This window comes from Heterocephalus glaber, unplaced genomic scaffold, assembly GCF_053883595.1.
Source record: "Heterocephalus glaber isolate CG9 unplaced genomic scaffold, H.glaber_assembly_v1.0 deba00001555, whole genome shotgun sequence".
NCBI classification, from domain to species: Eukaryota; Metazoa; Chordata; class Mammalia; order Rodentia; family Bathyergidae; genus Heterocephalus; species Heterocephalus glaber.
The window spans coordinates 13626162-13651162 of NW_028258346.1; the positions used below are offsets into that span (position 1 = coordinate 13626162).

General features: G+C 37.1%; 1 protein-coding gene and 1 long non-coding RNA gene across 8 annotated transcripts in view; one reads left to right on the forward strand and one right to left on the reverse strand.

Moving 5' to 3' along the window:
• Positions 1-25001, reverse strand: part of Trps1 (transcriptional repressor GATA binding 1) — a 238130-nt gene that overhangs the window by 132874 nt on the left and 80255 nt on the right. The gene's annotated exons all lie outside the window — the stretch shown is intronic.
• On the forward strand, positions 935-23926 carry LOC147824100 (uncharacterized). The gene is made up of 3 exons (XR_015442893.1): positions 935-1281; positions 4437-12653; positions 21817-23926. It is a non-coding gene; the product is annotated as an uncharacterized LOC147824100 (long non-coding RNA).

A 25001-nucleotide genomic window follows, 5' to 3' on the forward strand; every position in this document is an offset into this window, starting at 1 on the left:
CAAAGGCAAAAGTAAAATGCATTTTATAATCTAAGCTGGAGAGAATACATTTGCAACACTTAAATCCGTGCACCCCCTTTCAGAGCTGCATTGCTAACGCAGCAGAAAAGCAAGCCAGGCTAGGCTGTCTGCTCTCACCTCCAGGCAGGCCCTGCGCCTTGCAGGTGTGCCTCAAGGACTTCTCCCTCTTATTCCTTGAATCATCTTGCAGACACTAATGAGCATCACTCTTCAGCTTTAATTATTGGCCCCTGACAAGTCAACATAATAGGAATCAGCTTAACCAAGCAAGCTCCCCAGCGATATGTTCAATTACTCGGGCTGTTCTTCTCCAAGAGAGGGCTGAGAGGTTGCTAATTTAACACTGTCAAAAAAATAAACACAGGTATCATTTACAGTTTATCTTTTGACCTTTGTGTCACCAAATCTAACAGGATAGGCTTTTTTTTTGCTCCCTTTGGGAAGGATCTGCAGATGAAGTGTGCCACAAGGCTTTTCCAAAAAATTAAAAATCTGTCTGAGATCCAGAGGACGAATGAAGTTAGATAATGTGCTCTGGAGTCCAAAATGGTGAAATGTATTGACGAAGTCACTTCATCTCTTTTTATAAAAAAAGATACTGTGATCTAGTCTGCTCCTGCTACTTCATTGGCTTACATCAATATTCCTGCTCCTTGCATGCAAAGATTAGTTTCCAGGTGTGTAAAACTGAACACACAGGTACAAAGGGGAGAATTTTTAAAAAATAAATTTTATTTTATTTTATCCCATTTCCCTCCTCCCCTCCTGCTCCCTCCTCTCCCTATGCACAAAAGATTTGTTTCCATTTTTTTCTATTTTCACTTAGAAAAATTGAAGTATAATTCTCAACCAAAATTTCTAAGTATAATACAGAGCAACTGGCCATAGTTTTTATATCTCTTTGTTACAGAAATTGAAATAAATTATTTTTAATTCCAAACTATAGCATAGTAATTTCCAAAGTAAATTAAGTAAATACAACCAGCAAACGGTACCGTTTCAGCTATGTAATGACTTAGTCACTGTAAGTATTCTGATTAGCACTCAAGTCTCCCCTTACATAACCTGCTGAAGTTGTCATCTGTCAGCACCTTTTCCCTCAAGTGCTCTTACCTTCAAACTTTAATCCGGGCACGGTCCATCCAAGAAATAACTAATTACAATTTGACCTAGAACAATGATCACAGACTATGTACTCCCGGAACACTGAAATGTCAAAATGGATCAGTGCGGCCTGGGGAAATCAGGTGTCCCCCCAAGGTATGCAGAGCTTCATTCTTAAATAAGCATCAATAATTATATATTTATACGTGTTATATACGGGCTGTGATATTTCATTATCATGCTAAGTAAACAACCTCTATTTATTTATTTATTTATTTATTTATTTATTTTGGTCCTAGGAATTGAACCCCAGGCTAAGCACGGTCTAAACATGCTCTGGGCCACTGAGCCACAGGCCCCAGTCACTAATCTGTTTTTTATCTTTTGTGTAACAGTCTTTTGTCAAGATTACTGAAACAAACTTTAATGGGGCAGGGACCATGGATATTTGAATTTTGTAATTGCAATGTCCTGATCAGTGCCTGGCTCATTTAGAATAAATGTTCTATAAATAGTTGTTAAAATAAATAAGGAATGAATGAATAAACAAATGAACATTTTCCTTACTCTAAATACATGTATACTGTATGTCCATTCGCCAAAAAGCAGTTTGCATTTCTTCTTCTATTACACAGTACACTTACACACTAACGTGAGCTTTATACTGACATATTGTTAAACACTTTTCTAGAATAGCACTCCATTGCTACTTATCTTTTTTGAAGTTATTTCCCAATATCCTAGTTTCCTCTTTAAAAAGTAACTTTTTAATATTTAAAAGTAAATGTTAGCAAGTAATAAACTATTCAGGCAAGTGCAAATGTCACTACATATACTAAGCAGCTTATGTACCAATCATTTAGTTTTCTAAGTTGAAAAAATGATTATGAGTTTATTCTTCAGAAGCTTTTATTGATTTTCCTCATTTTCACAGCAGCATAGAAGGAAACAAATTCATATTAAAATTACTGAATCCTTTAACAAGTAATCCTTGAAATTTAGGATATTATTATAAATTTCTGATCTGATTATGAAGAACATGTAAATGGAGAATATATAAATTTACTGATATCTCCTATACAATTAAAACAGCATTTTAATGAACTTATGTATCAGTTTCTGATAGCTAAGCATTTGCTCCACTCAGTTTTTAAATTTACAGGTTTCATTAACGACTTTTACTTCTCTAAAATCCTTAAAATTATTTGTATATTGCATTTAGGAAATTTTTATTTTAAAGCAACAATTTTAATACTGTGGGCTATTTTCCACTGTAGAATATTAATAAATATTTCTCCGAGAGAGTTTATGCATTGTTTCTCATTCGTTAAACCAGTTCCTCAAAAGCATTCTCAAAGCTAATGCAAAAGCAAATAAATGTAGGGTGCCTGGGAAACCAGCTCAGCATTCCTAGGCATTAATGAATGGTAGGCGAGGGCTTTTCCCTTCCTTTCCAGCCCTGAGAGGTGACCTAAGGGGTGCACCTGTCTTAAAGACGGGAGTCAGACCTCCCAGCCCCGCCCACAAGCCCACCCCAAACCAGAGGCCCCAGAAAAGCAGAAGCGCATTTCTGCACCCCCTGAACTCAACGGCCCACCCCTATCCTGGAACCAGTCTGACTCCAAAACCCTCAGGAGAAAACAATGCACAAATCAAATGATTCAGGGCGACAACACTGAGCTCCGCTTCATTTTCAAACTCCGAACTGACATCCGTCTGCAGTTCCTGTCTGCGAAACGAGTCACCAGCATGGCCAGCGAGGGTGACAACAAAGAGCTCAGTGAAGATTGACACCAATCCAACAGCACAGCCCTCCGAGGCTGGCTCAATGTGTGGTTTATCAGTGGAGTAATGGAGAGAGAAATAAATTACAATGAGGAGGCCCAAAAAGAAGAGGAGATAAGTTTTCCAAAGAGATTAGAAGAGGAGGTGAGTCAATGAAGCTGTAGACAAGGGCGGCTGCCCCAGATGGCACTGGTTCAGAGGAGGCCCCTGAGAGGCTGCCAGTGTGAAGAGGAGACAGGAGGCCCGGGGCAGGTGAAGAGAGCACAAAGGACAGGACAGGGAGAGAGACCAGCCTGACGATGAGCGTGAATGAAGAAGGGCAGCAGGTGCCAACGGGAGGATTCACCGCGGCCCAAGGGACTGTCCCTCCACTTCCTAGGGACAGATAGCTTCCCACCGCTTCCCGGCATCTCATTCCCCACACCCCAGCTGAGCCGAGAAGACACGAACTGTGGACGCAAACTCCACTACATGTGCAAGAGCTTCGCAGCCACTCAGCCTGCGAGCGGATGGATTCTGAGCCGAGACACAGAAGACAGTTAAAATCTCGGGGGCTCTCGTCCCCTCTCCTGATAACTGGTGTTCTAACAAGCAGGGGACAAGGCAGAATTTCAAGCAGGCACTTAAACACAAGCTCACGTGTTCAAACGTGGGAGGAGACTGGGTAAATGAAACATTATTTCAACATTTGTGCTTCTCTCATCAACATCAAAAGTCCCTTTGTAGTGACTAAAAACAAGAAAGGAAAACTAACAGTTACTCAGAAGGTTTCCAACACGTTATCAACCACTAGTGAACTTTTCCGTGGATTTTAAAACTCAAGAGTTGTTTGGCAAGGATTCTTTTTCTTTTTTTTCCTCCCCAGCTGATGAATTCCCTTCAGACGAGAGTATGTGAAGCAGAAGGCAGGAAGGATTGGCCAAGGACGTCAGCGTGAGGTCAGGTGGGTGGGGCATGGAACGGTACATTTCCACTGTGCGAACCCAACAGCCGGACGAAAAGAGCACCTCTGTTAGCTAAGACGATGCTAAGCCTACTGCAGAATTAGAAAAGAGCAAATGTGACTCCAGCACACCCTAAGGGTTCCGCCTGGTGGGCTCCCCGAGAGCAACAAATGGATTGATTAACCACTCCAAAGGCCAAACAAAGCAGCACAATGCCCACCTCCGGGTGTCAAGGTGTATGCGTGTCAAGGTGTATGCGGGCAACTATGGCTTCTCCTCTCAAACAATTTTGAATTTGTCATTCAAACAACAAGACCTTTTAAGAAAAACTAACCGTGCATTTTTACAACAGAGAACATGTCTGGATGTACTTTTCCTGAATGGTTGTTCTGGAAAAATCACAATATTCTAAATTCCTAACTTTTTTTTTAACTGACACAAAAATTGTGTTTAAATTGCCGATAAACATTGCTATAAATGCCTTCCTATCTAATTAGTGGGCAATGACCCTCATTCAAATGCCCCAGAGTCAAATGCACAGGTCTTAAAAATCACTCTCTTTTATTTAATGTGTCCTTTCAGTACTCACATGGTGTTCTGCTACCACATCTGTGGAAAAAGACGCCAGATGCTGTTCCTGTTCCAACCCAGGTACCTGTGTTCTGCTTTCCTAAACAGACTGGAAGCTTTTCAAGCCACGAAGCACATCCTATTGTCCTAGTATTTTGTTTTTGGTCCTTTACACATAAATATTCATTAGCAAATCTGATAACCTAATTAAATTAGAAATCTCTTATCTAAGACCCAGAAACCCATTCGTGTCTACTGGCTCTTTCCATTTTGCACAATGCTAGCTAGGCCTGTACACCATGTCTCCAAGCTGCCTGTGACCTTCCCCCAACATCTCTGACCCCAGTGCTGAGGTTTCCTGCTTCCCCAAGATGGGCTCTCATCCCATTGTGTTCCAAGTCCCAACGATGATGGACCATGCTCATACAAACACCTTCCTGTTTTTCCAAATAAATCTGAAAGTCTGCACTGGATACAAGGGGATAAAGATGACCCTTAGAGGTCAAATGTTGTTCAGTCCCCATCTGAATACCACAGTACCATAGCTATAGCCTGTTTTCCGTCCCAGCGTTGGGGAAAAATAACATATTTCTAAAACTATTAATGTTTATCACTGACACTAAGATACACAAAAGCACTACTACTTCTAATGGAAATTAATGACACAATTAAGAGATGATTTTTTTTAACTGAGAAAAATGTAGCCTTATATTCCAAGTAACCAGATTCCTAATTATGAGGCCAATCCAAAGCTCATTGGCAAAGCAAATCCAAAAAAATGGCTTTGCCCGTCTTAATGTCAGGAATAAAAGATTAAGTGTTTTAGTCTTAAAATTTCTAAGATACTCTGAAAACTATAGTCTATGACCAGGAATAGACAGAAATATGATGGTAAACAGTATTAAAGAAATTTCACTTAATATCGTATTAATAAAGATAGTTGTCATCTACTGTTAAATTGGAGGTTGATGAAATAAACATAAAATTGGCCTATTGGCTTTCAATGAACACTCTTTGATTTTCAAATGATTATCTAAGTATAAAAAGGCAAGACAATGTGTAAGCCTAGCTACCCCACCTCCCTGTATAAAGAGAAAACCAGGCCCAAGACCAGAGTCTTAGCTGCTCAGGCATCTGGCATGGGTCTTTCACAGAATCCAAGTTTGGCATAAGGAATAGTGTTTCTCAATATTTCTCAGTGCTGCATACCAGTTTAGCAATTAAAAATTAAAAATACTTTCTCCTGGTAGTGTAAGATACACTTTGTGGATTTATATTTTCCCATTGTTGGCCTGTACTTAAATCATTGCTTTCTTTTCATCATCTACTCTGTGGGGTTCTGTACCATTAAGATTTTTCAAATCCATAATTATAATTATATTTCTGAAGCATCATTTTATGACGGATTGCATGCGCTTTTAGGGTTATCAAATTACCTAGAAGGAAATGTGCTAGATATATGAAAGCACTGTACAAATGACAAAATCACCAGTATAACTCCAAGTGATACAGAATGCTAATGTGGTGTAATTTTTTAAAAAAAGACACAGAGGTAAAATTTAAAATTAACTGTAGTCACAAGACGGTACCTAAAACAACTCATTTGCAAGGGACGACATGACGATCAGAATGCCTGTGATGTCCAGGTGCCTGTAAAGGTTCTTGAACTTTATTTTAATATAACTATGTTTCAAAACTTACTAACCACTATAAAAATCTCAAGATAATGCCAACAGTCTTTCACTCTTTAATGTTAATGTGTCAGCATAACAAAATGTATTAATACGTATGACTGACAAAATGTATTATGAAATCCTATGAAGATGTGCTCCCCGTTTATTCTATCTAGTGTATTAACATGAGTAAAGATGCCATGCTTAAAGTCCATGTCAGCATATCAATATGCTCTCCAGCTGCTCTGGAAATACTGATACCAAAGTGAGAATATGCTATTCACTGGCCTTCTAAAACAGGTTTTTGGAATCTAGATTTTCATCTTTGATGTAGCATGATTACTTGGATAACCCTAAATTCTTAACGTCAATTTCAGACTGTTGAGAAGGCATGAGCTCATTCTAATTTATTTCTGGTCTCACTAATCAGAGATACGGTTTTTAGCCTTAAATGTTCAGATATATAAAAACAAAACAAGAAAAAAACTACAACAAAGTGTCGTGGGAGCAGAGGTATTTCTGTCTGGTTCACTATGGAATACCTAGTACCTAGTACCTAGCCCCTAACACCTAGCACAAGACTTGGCTCCTAGGAGACATGGTTGTCTTTATTGCTTGTGTGAATAAATCAAACTTCAGTGCACGCACTGCCATATGAAGACATTACTTTTAGGGCAATGCAAAGTTTATAAATACGATTTGTTATCAAATGTTCAACCATGTTCTGAAAAAATGTTTCACACTCCTAAAAAAATCTTATTTTGAAATATGTTTTCTCCCCTTTGCCTGTATCCTGTATATGAAACCAAATTGTTGGTCTTAACAACAAACAATGGGTGAATAAACTGGCCTTTTCAATATTTTATATAATTCTATGGAGCAACATTTTATACTTCCATGCAATGCACCTTGAGGCATAAATGCATAAATGCTATGCTTTCATCACAAGCATCCTAGGAGGCAGGAGGAGACTGAGGCACCCAGAACAGGAGAATTAAGGACTTATACTTTAAGAGACTCTAAAGACAACTCCTCCTTCGTGCTGCTGTCAAGAATCTATTTGATGGTGTGGTGTTTTGTTTTGCTTTGCTTTGATTTTAACTAGAATAAAAATAAAAACCAACTTAAGGCTCAAATCAGTTCCCAAATATATAAAAAGGATTGTTGTGGGAATTCAAAATCTAAAAAGGTTATTCCAGCAAGTTGTAAAATGGGTCAGAAAGATACAAGCACTAAAATCAGCAATCAATAGTAGGCCTGCCCAAAAAGCAATCCTTGAAGAAAATTTTTATTTAGAATCCTTACAACATTAATGAGGCAGAGAAATCTTTGCTGACTAAAGCCAGAAGTTAGCAGAGAAAAGAAACAAAGGCTGTTTTCAAAAAATCATAACAACCATGTTGCTAAGGTACAAAGGGGCTGTTTAAATATCTAGGTTACCTTGTGCCTTGAACTATTTTGAATATTTCAGGGAATCGCTGCTGAATCCATTTTAGGGAAGTCCCAAATGCAAAATCAGTCGTACTGTGAGAAAATTTAAGAGAAACTTCAACAACTGTGAGCCAGTAAAATAATTTGTGCACTGGCATATGCTGCCCATTAGTTTATAAAGTTTACTTTTATCAACTCTAGGCGCAACTTAGGGACCGTTCAGAAACTAAACCGGATGAATGCCCTGAAGTGGTACCCAGTGCATATTTTGTGTTTTTACAATGGTACCTGGCAAACACCAGGGCAAGGAAACAAATTGCTATTTTCATTCTCCTGTTGCCTGCTGAAGAAGGAAGCACCAAGTCCAGCATGAAAAGTCCCTCCAGAGTTGGTAACACCAAGTAAAACCTCAGCTGAAATGCAGAAACCTCTTGTTTTAAGAGGTGAAGAACAGCCATCTAACCCCAGCACTTACCATTTTAACATTAACATTCCCTTACCTCCTCGTTACCTTTAACACATTTACTAAAACTCCCAGGACAAAAGCCACAGCTTTATTTTCATAAAAACTAACATTAACATTGATGGTGGATTAGTGCTATGATTACTTTGCACTAACACAGCTCTTTCAAAACATTTCATAAAGGAAACCTTTGGTGAGGAAATATTACACCTATTTTTGAAACGCTGTATCTTGCTTTGGATGCTTACCAAATATTAACCTATGTTCTGGTCACCTGTGTGCAGGGATTATCTCTCCTAACAGACTCCAAACACCACAAAAACAAGGGCTGCATCTTGTCATTTGTATGCACAGCCTGTGGTCTCTGGTCCACCTGAGGCAGGTACAAACTACCTCCACCAGGCAGGGGCCGTGGGCTTTAGTTTTAAGAAGCCCATCAGAATACAGGACAAGCCACATTCTTCTTCATGTGTTCCATCAGAGGAAAAGTGCTATTTTCTTCCCTCAATTTCCCTAATCTTGCTTTTATTTCCTTTTACCTCCCTCAATTGTTTCAGAACTCCAGTATCAACAAAGGGTGTGATTTGGGGTATGTAAAAAGCCACAAAACAGAATTCTATCCTTAGTGACCTTTAGAATAGAATGCATTAACTGAAACCTGCTACAGGGAGAAAGATAACCTGGACAAAGCTAGAGAACAACCTACAGTCAAGCTGCATCTTCAAATTCCTGGCTCAAATCCTGCACAGACAGCTACTAAAGCAAACCAAAAACCTGCGTGATCTGCCCTGGTTGCCATTAGTAATATTACCAAGCATGCACTGAAGTACAGAAAAGTATACATCTATAAGGAGGAAGTTCTCAATTATTAGTAAAATCACAGACACACACACACACCTGCTGATTACCAATCTAAAAGGAGCTTGGAACGGGAAGGTGAGACTTAATGCACAGGTCTTGATCAACAAATCTCAATTTGTTTTTCAAAAGTTAATTATAAACAAAGATTTAAATTTTCTTGGTGCTGTTTAAGTGTTCCCTGGGTAATAAGCAATAATAATACATCAAGACAGCAATAAGGAGCAAAAAAAAAAGAGAGAGAGAGAGATAACAGTATTTAAAGGCTCCAAGGTGACAGGTGTGAGAAGGTAACTGTTTTTAGACGGGTATAATTCATGTTCTCAACAATCACAAGGATGGTTAAAAATAACCTGATGATATTAAAAATAAACCCTTAATTCTGAAGAACTACTTAAAGTTATTTCTGTGAAACAGGGAGCTCACTCCCTGTACTTCCACTCTCAATATTCTATTTTGATTTTTCCAGTGGATAAAGAAAATGCCTATTTACTTTTGCCCATTTTCCTGGATTTATCTGAATACTGATTTTAATTTTTTTTATTAGCCAGCCATACTGCTACATGCTTGTAAACTTGTCATCCCTCTATTGTGGGAAGCCCAATCTGGGCAAAATCTAGCAATTTACCGAGACCTGTCTCAAGATAAAAAAATAAAAAGGCTGAGGATGCAGTTCAGTGAGAAGGCCACAGGTTCAACTCCCAGTGCTGCTAAGTAAGCAAATAAATAAATATGTAAATATATATTTATTTTAAAAACACTTTTTAGTTCATCACTTTAATATAAATCTGTATTAAGAATTATCCCTCCTCTCTTTCCCAAAAAATAATGGTAACTCAAATCAGTTGGTCAAGGTGACTGCCAAGAAAAAAAAAGATTAACCAATGCTGAATTTCAGTTTTATATACGGAGGGAGGGTGGCTTTAAGAACTTTCAGGATAACTGGAAATAGATTATTGAGGATTGAACAAAAGCTTGATTTTTTTTCAACCTTTCAAGCACAAGGGATCACACTGATATGGAAATATAAATTCTATTTCCATATAACTTTCTTGCTTCAGTGAAAGGGGGAACAGTTATACCCAAGGGGAGAAGGTGTACAACTCTTCTACACCCTGTGACAATCTGGACATGAAGAGCGAAGAAAAGAATGCTTCCAGTCTCTCTTTGTCTGTCTCCCCCTTCCCCAGGTGTGTATATTTTCTCTTCCTTTCCATTATTATCATTAGATTGGCTGGGGTTTACATGAAAGGCTGCTGATCACCCAGGGCAAATGGCATGATGACACAGATTCAATGAGAAGCAACCAGTTCCAACAACACCCCATCGCCTCATCAGAAAGGGACGCTGGGAGGGAGGTATTTGTCTGCCATCCTGACATCTGACACACTGCACCCACTAACAGTGACTTGGCAATTTCTAAAAAAAAAAAAAAAGAAGAAGCAAAAATAACCCACCCAACAGATATTCATCACTCAAAAGGAACCTTCCATTCTTGTAAGGAAGACAGTAACTCCTTCAGAAGCGGCAGGTGAGGGTGTGCTCAGCAAAATTTTTTCCATCCTTTTTCTGTTGTCTGAATTTTCTTATTCACCACCCAAGGCAAAGGCAACCTGACACGATTCTGAGCCCAACCTGGTCTGGCAGCATTTCTCACACACCTTGCACAGAAGGCTAACCCCTTACAAAATACTTATTTCAGATTTACGTCAAGGTTGAGTGAATCGCAGCCAGGGAACAGAGCTCAAAACATAATATGAAGGTCTCCTCTGCTAATCACTAACCCAGTGGTTTAGCCAGAAGTGAGGGAAATTAAAACTTTGTACTGTTTCATTTCCTCTTATGCTAATGTGATAAAAGAAATAAGAACCTCAAATCCAAGGAGTGATATGCCTTTTGTTCATTAATTTATATGGAAAAATCTTAAAACGTCAAAGTGACCATATAAGTTTAGTTTAATAATTTAAATCTTCTATGGGAGCCCAGCACATGATTGTAAACTTGTACTCACAGGTCTTCTAAGCCTTCACTGCACTCACATTAAGTCCTCTAACTGTCATAACATTTAAACTCCAGCTGAGGTATTAGATGTTATGGTAACTCATGCAATGATAATGGGAACTGCTGGAGTACATCCCTCTTAAAGGAAACCTATGCAATCTTGGGTTTATTTAACATTGCTAGAGGTAAAATACATTCAGGAACCAATGAAATCAGTTACCAAGAAATCTCTGGATTTTGCCACCATTGGAGGAAAAAAAAAATACACACTTTTCCACTTGCTTATATTTCCCTTCTTCTGCCCTACAGAAATCTCAAGAGAGCTGGAAGCATCTTTAACATTGTTCAAGTCTTGCAGAGAGCAGTGCTCAAATCTCACACCAATTACTCCCATTTATGAACTAAGCCTAACAACCTTTCAAAAAGGTTCAATGGCCAGGAATCTATGTCAAATTACACATTATACAGTGAAGAATGGGACAGAAAACCTCAGCGATTAAATACGACGCCACAAAGTACATTACTTTGACTCAACTAGGAACCCTGGAAAAGAAAAGATAACACTGTAGCTTTCACGAAGTATTTTTAATCCTAAACCAAGTGCCTTTAGCACTTAATTTTATTTTTTCTGATGTGGCCATCTGGTTATACCTATTTTTGTTTTTCTTTTTCAAATAGGAAATGGTACAATAAATTTGTGGTAGGTGAACCAACAGCAAAAACAACAACAAAAACAATAGATTTTGATGATGCAGAAATAAGAATTTTGCTGAAACAAGAAACAATCAGGCCTCTATCAGGTTATGCAGAAAGAAATAACAATTTTGTTTCACAGGAGTGGACAATATGGTGACAGATGGGTTTGGAAAGCTTGAAAATAATTGGTGTATGTTTAAACAGCTGAGAGTGCCCATTACACGTACCGTATGGGGTTCCAATTAGCTCCTTCCAGGTTTTGACGCCAGAATGCTGAATACAACCAACCCCCTCACCGTGGTACCTAAGACTGCTGTCCATGCGGAAACACACTTGGACGAGGAGAACATACCCATGCGCAACAAGAGGTCACAACAGGCGCTGCCTAATTTGTTCCTCTTTTGAGGAAGGATAATTCTCCACTCACTGTGGGCTCCCACGGTGTGCCTGTGAAAGTTGACACTACTGGATGTTACTTTCAGGGTTTTTTTTTTAATGGTGGCACATGCTCATAAACGTTGAAAAGGAGGCCATAAAACAGTCAATCAAACATTTCTCCCTACTCTATATAAATAAGGGTTTCTAATAAACATGCAGGTTTCTAAGAGAAGACAGAATAGAGGGAGAATACTTAGGGGGAACTAATGTCTAACAAGTTGCTGTTCCTTGGGGAGGAGAGGCCACTGGGCACAGTTCGAACTCAGATGCCCTGGTATTAAAAAAAAAAAAAAAAAAAAGGCTCCAGTTCATTCACTGTTGAACTTTAAGTCCAAGATTTGAGCCTTTATTCTTACTCCTGACATGACAGCCCTCAGGTGTGAAACAAAAACTCCTGCTGACAAAGGGAAAGTAGTTAAATGATGCATAGCAATATGAACTGTTTGCTGGAAGGGGTGCTGACAGCCACAGGTGTTTTTCTTCTGTAAGTTCAGAACCCTCTCACAGGTGGTACAACGCCAGCTTTCAACAGGCTGACCAGCCAGAAGAATCAGAGCCATTTCTAAAACCTGAACTATGTGTTCATTTGGTGAAGTCTGACAGCATATATGACATCTCAGAAGAAGCAGGTGAAACTAAAGATGGTTCCTTTGCGGGAACCCTAATTAGGTAAGTGTAATATTCATGGGTCTCTTCTATTTAACTGCACTGGAAAAATGACTCTGCTTTTTTTGTTTGTTTGTTTTCTTCATAATTAAGCATACTGAAGTTTCCTGTTTTGACTTTATTTTCCATCTGATGAACCTGGGCTTTCATACATACATTCGTGAGTTCCCTGAAGTACTACACATTTTCAATAAAAAGGAAAAGAAAGCAATTCTACAGAATAGTCTCAGCATCTGTAATTTGGTGGAAAATGTAGAAGATGTCTTTCCAAGATGCACTAGATGAGAAAGTGATCGTGTGAACAAAAACAATATAAGTTAATCGTAGCTTTACTGACTGCACTGAAAACTGAAATAATTCAGCAAGGCTAAATAAAATATAAATTTAATGCAGTAAAAATAATAGCACCAAGAAACGAGAAGTGTCATACTTCAAAATTCTGATTGCCCTGAAGTATGGTAATTATCACACCAAATTACAAGAACCCCAAACCATTTTACTCAAAACTTTTAAGAGGAAGGAATTTCTTCATTCTCATATGAACAAGACTATCTGATCTCATACTGTTATTTTCATCTCACTTATACTTATTTTATAAATAAACTTTGGTAAGTGTGCATCCAAACGTTGCTTTAAGGCAAAGTGTAGATACTGAACCATGGACCTGCGAACCTACCCATATTACTGACTGGTACCAATGTGTGTGTGCATGATGGAAGTGGAGGCAAATGAGAATCTATCTACACATCACGTACTGGTTTAAGATTTTATGGAGTGATCAAAAAATTTGCATGTATCTGAGGATTCTGGACAATCATCCATCTGTAGACAGGCTGGACTGGTTAGAACAACATAAAGTCACCAGCCAGATTTTCCAAAGTCAGGGGGGTCAGAATTATGGAGAGAACCTGTACTACAGCTCCTCCAAGTCTAGGGAAAAGAAAGAAAAGTTGACAGGTCCATAGAACAGAAAATGGAGAGAAGCCAGGTCTCCAACATGTCTACACAGCAAAAATCTCTGGATAAGACCCAGCCTACAGGACACTGGGATGAAGTTCCCTCTGCCATGATTTCTGATTTTATTGTTGCTTTTAGATTTATTTTTCTTTTTAATAGCCAGCTGGCATTCTGAAGGCCAGAGGAAATGTGGAGAATGGCAGTATCCCAGAAATCATAAAAGAGTGAGAAGAAAAAAAAATTAAGAACAGAATGTCATTACTTTTGCCACCCATTCTTCGAAATACAATGACTCTTCACTGAGCAAAGGCAACTCAGATTATCTGCAAAACTTTAAGACAGCTACAAAGTTATGATAAATCTGAGAATATCATATATTTTAGTTTACCCAAAAGTTTAGTGATAAATAAATTTTGTCCAACAGCTAAGTTATTAAAATGGATTAATACATTTAATTTCATGAACTCATTCTGTGAAAGGAAGTAAGTAAGATGGGAAATGGACAGAAAAAAATGATCATGAATAAGTCAATTCCAGGACTTCAACACCTACATGATGAGGTAAATGGAATAATCACTTTTACGCCATCGGGTGTTTGCAATATTTATAACTCACTTTTTATCCTAAACTGCATTTTACTTGTGTGTATCTAACTTATCAGAGAAACTTTACATTTTTTTTCTGAATACATCTCGATGATTACAGTAGTTTATTCCATTAAAAGGAAAGGTTTGTATGTATCAGCTATAGCCAAGATATACTTGTTCCAAGTATACAAACATAGACAAAAGATTCACAACATGTCGAAAATAAGTGTATCTGACAAATGCCATCCATACAGACAGAAAAACTCAATATAACAATTCCTAGTGACAGACATATTTTCTACATGTTGACTTTTCATTTCTACCTTCTCATTCTTGCCTAACCTGTGTCTGAATGGACACAGCACCTTTGCAATCATTTGCTGATACTGGAAAAGAGAAAGCAGCCCAGCATTACCTATACACATTCTTAAGTGCACATCCTTTGACACAAAAATTCCAAGAATGTGGCCAAGAAACATCTAGTGACTTTGATAACACCGTTTGTTAAGGGTAAGAAAATGTTAAAAGATCACTCCGTTTTGATTTTTTTTTTAAACTATACATCTCTATACTAAGATTTATCTTCAGAAATTAAGAAACATATTCAAGGCAAATGCAAGAACCAGAATTTGTACTGAACGCTGGTGAAGTGATTTAGAAGTTCTGAATGGGCTGATAACACAAAATTCTTCCAAAACCCAAAGCAAGTGGCCTTGTCAAAAAAAGTACCACTCACTAAGTCACACTGACTCACTCTGGCTAGAGGAGGGACACCCAGGCTCAGCACCTCTTATTACTGAAGCAGACTTCTCCTGTGAACCCTGCTTAGTCCAAGACAGCGATGTGAGTCCCTGCTGCTCCTTCACGGAGGCCCTGGAGTAGAAGCAACACCTTTCTCAGCATCCACACTACAGCAAGCATCAGAGGACAAGACACACTGACCTTCTAGGTCAATGGGGCAATGGTCAAATTCCTGTCATGCACAGAGTTTTAAACCAGCTGTGCTATATGGCCAGAGAACTTAACTTCTTCGTGCGTTAGTGTCTTCACGAATTCCAGCTGCCCCATCTCACAGAGCTGATCGGAGGACTCAGAGAGGATTCTTGTGACAATGCCTGGAGTCTTTTTCAGTGTTTAAGATCCTAACAGTGGACATTCCCTTTTCCTTCTTCTTTCTAAACTCCACAAGGTCAACACAGATTTTCAAAATAGTTTACCACAAAAATATTGTAAAAAAATATATAGTTCTTTATTTTGCAGATTCATCTGAAAAAACTGATCTTTTGCGTTCTAATTTCCAGCACGAGATATAAAAGGTACCACTGCTTTTAAAAAATATCATCAGAAAAGTGTCTTCTACAAATGACTACCTTAGGAAGAAAAAAGCACTATAATTAATGGGACCAAAAATTCACCAAGTCCCATATCTCTCAACAGACACAGAAACTTTCTGATTCTATAGTTTCCATCAAATCAGCAAATAGGCTCCTCTTACTAACAATATCAATATAATCCCAATGAAAGTACTCTGTAAGGCTGCCGACAGCACTCCGGATGGAAATACCTTCTCCCGAAATACACTTTCCCGGACTGTGATTTGGCATCTCGCTTTCCCTCATCAGCAGATGGCAAGCCAAGTACTGTTTAAACCCACATGCCTTCCATAGCAAAGTTCAAATACTGAAGAAAAAGATGAACAAATGTTTTAAAGCTAATCAGATTAGCCTTTAAGTGAAAAAAAAAGTAACAAAGTGAAATTTCATTTCCTGCCAATGACTTTCACTAGATCACATTTTAAATGATTGAAGGAATTACATTCCTGTAAGCCACACGCACAAAAATAACTGTGTAAGACAAATTACAGTGAGGTTTTAGCTATTTCTCTATGAATCTTTTCTCTCTGCATGGATCCCAATCCAGGCAGCCAAAAGAGTCTGGTACCAGAAGGGTACCCTAGGGTAACTCCCATTCAGTATGGGGCTAAAAACAGAGTCATTCGCCAGCTTTATTCCCACGCATCCCACCCATTTCTTCCCCCTTTCCCACTACTACTTTCCCAGAGGGTGACTAAAACAAGCAAGAAAGCTGCTGGAAGGGGATAGCCACCTGTCTCTGTGGATCTCACCCTACACTTGTATCTGTGTCACCTTTAGACAAGGCGATGAAGATGATCAGGTTGGGTTTGTAGTGGAAACATTAGATGCATTACTGAGTGCACAAAGCTTTCAAACTCCACTTTCCAGGTTTGTCCCTAGCAAGTCAGATGCTGCAGGCTCAAGGAATGGTATTTGCCAATATCTTTTTCTTTTTCATATCACATTTTCTACACTACAAACTTGGTTGTGAAATAATCAAGATAAAGAATTCCACTGCATACTTCCTGTTATCTAGAGGCCTGTACTTCATCTCCTGAAACCTTCCCTGCCTTGGAAGCATGCAGCTGAGAAGGACGATCAATCTTTCTTCACATTTTGAGTTCAATAGTGGTCGATATTGAGCTCCACAAACCAGGAACAGACTGATCAAATTTAAGCAAAAATCTAAATTAATTTTTTTTTAAAATTATATAGTGTGAAGAAAATTAATTTTGGATTTCATGATTCTTTGTAAAAAATATAAACCTTTTAGGGTCTACTGGAACTTTTTTTAAACCTAAAAACACACAGGCAGATTGGTTGACTACATTCCTTTATAAAAAAAATTCTGCGAACCCCAAGAAATCTCTGCTTTACTAGATAACTCAGAAAAAATTTCAAACTTAAAAATGTTCCCATAAAACTCAAACTTTTATTCCTATGTGAACCCCAAATTGCTAGCATTATTTTTCTCAGAGTATGCAACTCACTAAATAATATTATATGCTAAGAGTTATTTTTAAAAATGCACAAAGGTTACAATTTATCAATCTGTAGGTCCTAAAAATTCAAATATTTTTCAGTTTGTAATTACAAACTTAACAGTAAGAAAAATATATAGACAATATGGCAGTCTCATATAGAAATTTTAAAAGTTTTCCAAATTACAAAAAAATACATATGCCCTCATACAATTGTGTTCAATTAAAAACATATTGATTCTATATCTTCTAAGAGAGGAGCAGCCTGGTAGAGCCAACAAGAAACAAAGAAAACAAATACACATAGGAATATACTTATAATCCTAGCACTCTGGAGGCTGAGGAAGGAAGTTCACAAGTAGCAACTCAGCAAGACCCTGACTCAAAATAAAATAAATGAAAAAGGTCTGATGACACAGTTCAGTGTGAAGCTCCTGGGTTCAATCTCCAGCTTCACAAAAGAAAAACATCTTAAGTACTAGACAGAATGGAGGTGCAGAGCCAATCCCACGCTAACCCAAATCACCATGTTTGTTCATGAAAAACAGAACAACCAAGAGCCGTGAGGGCACCTGAACACAATGCAGTCGGGGTGTCCTACTGCACAAAGCCTGGAGAGTCTGGGCTGTTCATGTTGAGGCCAAGTGGGACCCACCTGCATTACAGCTGTTCCCCACGCAGAGCCCTTTACCTATCTGTACCTTCCTTAGCTATTCCAGCAAGAATAAATTGATTATGCAGATGATGAGGGTTCACAGTCCTGCAACTTTTGAAAGAACCACTTTAAAAGCAGTCTAGATATAAAACTTAAAAGGCTTATTGTAAATAATGGAAAATTGGTATATTCAGGGCAGCTATGGAAAATTGGTACATTCAAGGCAGCTCCTTTACTTTTAAAATGATTATAGTATATCTTGAGAGCAATTTTTTTTAAAGAACTACCATAAATTTTTAGATCAACACAATGAAGAGCAGGCAATTTTTCTAAAAGGAATTTTAATTTGTAGTTACTGCAACACAACTAAAGAAAAAAAAAAACTTTGATATTTTTCTTATTAACATTACATGGGTATATAGACTAATAAAAAGAAATAATGAGCCTATCTCTCAAATTGTTTACAAGAACTGAAAGCCTTAAAACTTGGAAGATTTTAATCAAGATTTCCACTAACCCGCACCAGTATTCTAGGGATTGTAGGACTTTTAAACAAAAGGGAAAGTAGAATGCTTTTAAAATGACTTAAAGTAATACAGTATTAAGTTATGTAACAGTTTCAGTCATTGTACACAGGTGACGTATCACAAGCAAGCATTTCTCTTTCTTCTCAATGATAAAATTAGACATTGAAACGAGTCATTACATCTAAGAGAAATAATCAGTAAATAAGTAAGAACACTAATATACAAAACTAAAATATAATACTTCTTATGGATAATGAATCAATCCAACAAGCACAGTGCATATAGTATACATTTTTCAATGAACATTCAGGAATTATTTGGGTTTATTTTCATTTGATCATATGTACATAATAACCCTAAAGAGTAGAATAATATTTGAATAAGAGCTATTTACACACATAACCTACAAATTTATAAATAGGTTAAAAGGAAATAAACTTTCTGAAACGTATTTACACTGATTACTGCATTTTTAAACCAGGCTGATGTGAACACTCATCTTCCTGTCTGAAGATGGCGCTTCCTTACTCTACCCTATTGGTCTATAATGACAAGACACTTGAAAACTTGGGTGTCTGCGCCGTTTCTGAATCCTATCATTTACAGAGAAATTCTGACATGTGCAGAGAATCTTCCACTTTAATTCCACAAATGTTAAGATACTATCCTACAATGCAGAGTGGGGCTCATCCCCTACGTTTATTAATTTTTTTAAAGCTGGAGTAAGAGAGCTCACTCTCTATTTGGAGTCTCTTTAAATTTCTGCAATTTGATTTTCGCTTAGTTTTCCCGAACATCACTTTCTCAAGAACCAATGGATAAACAACCAGTTCCAGAAAATCTTCCTGGATGGTTGAATCAGAATGTGGTCATTTTCTCCTCTACAATAAGACAAAATTTTGTTTCACTCTGTGGCACCTGACGTTCCTTTACCTCTGCTCTATTCAATTTCCTGAAAATGATCTTCATTAATGTTTTGCAAGACTTAAAGAATCGGTATCTTTGGCTTATCCTTGTTGACACTGTTCCAATAATATTTTATACAAACTATGCTTTCAATATATATTCAACTTTAAATAATTGTCAATGCTTTTAGAAGTCATTCCACATCCTCTACAAGAGCAGCCATTTCCATCTATCCATTAGATATTTTAATCTGAATGCTCTTCAGACTTGTAGGCATATACCTGATTCACAAATTCTCTGCTACAAAACAGCTGACTTTGGAGATCTGCTAATGCCACTACCATTTTTTGAGAGGAAATATAGTAAAGAGTATGGATTTCTGAAACCAGACTCTGTGGACATGATCCAGTTTGATCCAGTCACTCACTAGATGGGTAACTTTGGGCAAATGACGTAACATTTCTGAGGCTCCCTTCCTCTCTGCGAAATGGAATTAAAGATAGCAGTTATGCCAAAGCATTATAGTATTAAATAAACTACTACAAATAAAGAGGAGAAGTTGTCCAGTAGTGTGTCTCAAATGATGGCTGTTATTCATCTCTCCCAGTTATAAAAAACCCCACAAAGTCACCTGTTCTATACAACCTTTGTTAACTATGGAAGATTCTGCATTTGGCACAGATACAGAAATTATTTCCTTTATTTACTATTTACTATTTTGATATCCTTGTTATCACTGATAGAATAATGGGTTTAAAAGACAATTAATCTTCCTCATCCCAAACACTACCCATCTACCCCTCTTCAAAGCTAACCTATGTAAAATGCTATATTAATTTTCTTAAAGGTTTCATCAAGTTATCCTTGGCCCCAAACCTAGAAGAGTTCCCTATTTTCTTCTAAAATAAAAATTTTCAAAAAAGCATTTAAGGAAATTCTCCTAACCTATATGTCAGGTCCTAGCTCCCCAAACTATACCACACGTAGTTTTCCATCATGCTATTTTCTCTGTAAGGCTTATTCTCTATATGAGCAAGTTTACCTGATAAAAGCTTTCCAAAATAAGCTCAGAAAAATCTTTTGTGACAACCAACTTTATTTTCTCAATTGAATGGGGTATCTTCCTCTTTAAATACACAAAGTTGGTTTCTTCTCCCCTTAACCTTCTCACTTGTACCACAGCTGCTTGTCTGATCACCGATAATCTGCCATATGAAACTTGAGGGAAGAAACTCTGATTTACTCATCTTCATGCTTTTTATATGGCAGCACATTTTCTGAAATCTAGTAGGTACTAAATCAGTATTTACAGGATGATGAGGACAGTCAGAGACTGGTGGTTCAGGAATTGATTCTACAAAGCTATCCTCATCTTTTAAATTTTCTATTTATTTCATGCCTAGATTAGTTTGTTCTATTATGTGTTGCTTCTCTGAAAGTAAATCCTCAAGCTAGGTGAGCATCATCATATTTCAACTTGGACATACACAACCTGCATTTACATCCTACGAACAAAACAACATTTAGTTGAAATTTCGCCAACGATGAGCTATAGCTGATCTCTACTCTCCTAAAATAATTTTTTATATACCATTATGATGCTTGGGAAAACAAGTGAAAAGATACGGGGTGTGTATAGGAATAGTTTTCTCCTTTTTTTAATACCTGGTTTTCATTCTTACAGTAAACTGAGAAAAATGCCCGAACAAATTTAAATAAATTCAAGCATATCAAAAAGGGGTCTGGGTGCCAAACATTTAACCGAGTAGCTGTTAGTCTCAAATCTATGTGAGCACCAAAACCTACTACCTTTACAACACCTCTTGGAAACACCGTGTGTATTTAAAACCTTGTCATACTCACTTCCGGACATTATACTATTGAAATACACACTAAGCATCAAGGTGACTAAGGAATCTACCTTTCAACTATAAAAGTGAAATAGATACCTCACAGATTCTGTTCCAGCTTCAGAAACGCATTTATTCAAACCATCATAGTTATTAACTTTCTCCCCTATAATAATGTTTAAAGAAAATGTTAGGGTTTCTATTTCTTGACTACCACTGTGAGGCAATTCTAACTAATGAACGTCAAGAAAGGATAGTTTTCCTGTTTCCCAGGAGTACATACACAAAGCCAGGTAAAGGGACCTACACTTGCCAATAAATGCACTTCAGTGTCAACTCACAGAGAAGCCTGATTATTGGGACACTAATTTTAAACATTTAAAATTTCAAGCAAGATGCAATTATTTAGCTACAAATCTATTCAATGCTGCAGTATTTGTAAGAGCAAAAACTGGAAATATATATCCAGCAAGGGGCAATCAATTTCTCTAGGACAATCAGTACCACATACAAGGAAATACTATGAAGTCAATCAATGTGATGATGCCGAGTACACAGACACTGCTATGGAAAACTATTTATAAGTATTATAAAATGAAATTGGAAGCCATTTATAATACTTAGAAATCCATGTTTGTGGCTTGTATGCCTCTGTGTGAGTATGTACGACAGTGTACATATGTGTTTATTGCCACAAAAGGATACATGTTTTTACTTGCATTTTCTTCCTTTTGCTTATATTTTCCAAAACTATAATCTAAAATAAACATATATTTTTAATGGGAAAGAAAATACCAAGGAGTATTAAATTAAGAAGTTTTTCTCTTTTCTTCCACCCTGTCCCTTAGACCCTTCTCCACTCGATCCTCAGTTTCATCCTAAAGGCCACTCCTCTCCTGAAAACCCCAAGACCCCAGGAGACACACAGTCACATTCATCACGACCACCCGCACTTCAAGAAACTCATCTATAAATAATGAAATATGAACTCTGAAGAAACATAAAGAACTAAGATAGGTTTATAGTTTTCAGATTTCTGTGGGATGAAGCTGAATTATGCACATCCATTAAAGAGTTCGAATGATTCACAGCCAATTTTATTTTTATAATTGTAATGAAACAGCTGGGATTAGAGTCTATTCATGGACTCATAAGAAAGTTGCACCCCACCTACTAAAATTAGTTTCTGCACCCAAAATTCTGATTGAACATCTGACTGGGAACACAGCAGGCACCATTACTCAATGCCAAGAAACTGAGGAAATAGACTTCAAGCATGTCACGTTCTCACCAGAATGACTTCATTTCTCATTGTGCATTCCTCCCTTTATCTTCATTCATAAGCAGCCCCCCTAATAATATGATCCTTTGCAACAAGTCTTTTCCAAAGAACGAGCTTTCTTGGGTGAGACAGGGCCAAAGAATATAATTTTTGAAGATTTCAGACTGTATGTGTGACAGTTATTTATAACCCATGGATTCTTAGCCATCAATGAAAGTCACATTTAAGAACCTGTTCTTCAAATGTATGCTACCTCTTTGGACACCAATATCACTGAATTTAAAATACAGGATTTTGGTCTTAAAGCTGCCTTGGGTATCAATTCACACATCTGAATGTTTAAGGTTTTACAGGAAACTCAGTTGGCTCCAGAATTTGCAATTTTAAAGAGATCTGAGCAAGAGCACACTCTGTCTATAATTTTCCAATGCAGGAAATGGTGCATAAGGATTGAGTGACTCACCTAGGATCACACAGCTAGTTAGTCACAAAGCGAGTCTAGAACACAAAGCCTTCTTTCCTCCAATCCAGTGAACTTTCCACTGTGTCACAAGGGAAGAGTCAAAAGAAAACATAAAACCTAATTTTACCCGAAAAAAAAAAATCCAGTCATGTCTGAACCACAGCTGGAGTAAGGTGGAGCATACCCACTTCCAAACCCAACTCCAACCTCAAAGCGCTGGGCACAGAACCAAAAAGTAACCAGACTGAATATTCAAATCCCATATGAACTTGAGGCAAGCTCTGAAATAAATAAATAAATAAACAAACAAACAAATAAGAAAAAAATCATCCTATATCCACACGGCATAAAGTTATTAGAGGCATACTAAGGTAGGCCCTAGACAGTGCATTCAAAAAAATTCACATTCCAAAATCTTAACTGTCTGTGAATTAGCTTTATAATTCACACAAAGTAGATAGAAATTATCAAGAAAATTATCAAGAAAATTATCAAGAAAATTCAGGGTTGTAAACTGGATATCAGGAAGAATAAATCATAAATACGCCTGTCTCCTAATATATAACCCAAATTGCTGTCAATTACAACATGATTTGCAAAACAGCTATACTAAAAAAAATAAGTACTAGATTAAAAGTTCTGCTCATTTCTGAGTGTATTAAGGAAGAAATTTCAAAAGTCCCACACTGAGTCTGCTTTTACTTTAAAAAAGCAAATGATTACTTTCAAGTAAAGTATCTTTCCCTAAGGTAGAAGTTGTAAATGTTTAGATTCCCATATGTAAACCGTATTTAATTTGCCTAGTTACAGCCTATATAAATGATATCACACATATTATCATAAGTGTATGGTTAAGAATGACCTAAGCCTCAGTATTTTTAGCATGCAGGAAGCATAAATGCAGTGTTATTTGAGAAAATATTCTTGCTTCTGGCTTTCAATGCTTCACTAAAAAACAATGAACAACATTCTATTTGATATTATGAAATATCATGAAAAAGTACTTTCTAGTAGAATATATATGTAAGTGCAGCATCTGAAAATAAGAATTATTAAATAAAAATAAAGATTATTGAAGAAAAATATATAGAACTCCTTTTCTTCTCTCATACCCCTCAAAGCCCACCACATTATTGATATTTCCAGCATACATCCTAGGAAGGTGAACACCTTTACAATTATGTTAAGGAATTCAGGGTAGCAAGAATGTTACCCACAGAGACAAAATTTTTAAAAAGAAGAAAAAGAGAAATTCTCCCTGAAAAAATAGGGCAACTGTCTGAAGATCTGCTTTCAATTAAAATATTTAAATCCACTCTTCTTAGAAAAATGAGTGCTGCTTGAAAATGAATTCCTCTAAATATGCTGCAAATGTAACACAAGGTAAGCATATTAAACAACACACCTGACTGTGCACCATGTATTACAGCGCATAGGCGTGGTAAGAAATGACTGTTAGTGATTATCATTTGTTTTCCTCTGAATCCTTTACATCACCCTTAAGTAAGTTAATTACAATTTAACAGTTAATCCTTACATATTTCTAGGATAATATTCCCCATGCATTTTTCAGTTACTGACTTTTTTTGCATCTTAAAAATTACTCCTTTAGAGGACAGTGACTTGGACATTACCACTAGATAACAGTCATGTATTTTCTCTTACAAATAACTGTAATTACACTACAAGGAATTATTCCAAAGAAGGAGTAAAGCCAAAGAAAAATATGTATGCAGAAGCTGATCAGTGTGTTCTTTATCACTACAAATAGGAAGTAGCCTAAATGCTCATCTACAGGGGATGTTCAACATACTATGACAGAGCTATATATAACAATGTGTTGTGAGAATAAATATTATGAATTGTACTTGGATGGGAAAACATGTCCACAGCATATTGTAAAGTTAAAAAACAAAGTGATAAACAACCAGGTACATAATCTTATACCTAAATTATATATAATAAATACGGATTTTAAAACCATATAAAAGATAGATGGCAAAATATGAGCACAAAAATAGTCGTGGGTTGGAATTTATTAGTGGTTTTCATTTTCTTCAGTGTCCTATAATAGCTACCTCTTTCAGAAGTGCGCATCACTTGCGTAATTTCAAAGTACTACATTTTAGTTTTGTGACTATACACATAAAGACACATATATTTTAGATGAAATAAATGAATTCTGAAATTGCAGGAAGTCAGCCAAGCATTTATTAGCAAATCACAGCGAATTAAAGGAGGCCTTGCAGTTGTTATAAGGCGGTTCTTTGGAACCAGCTGGGCAGTGT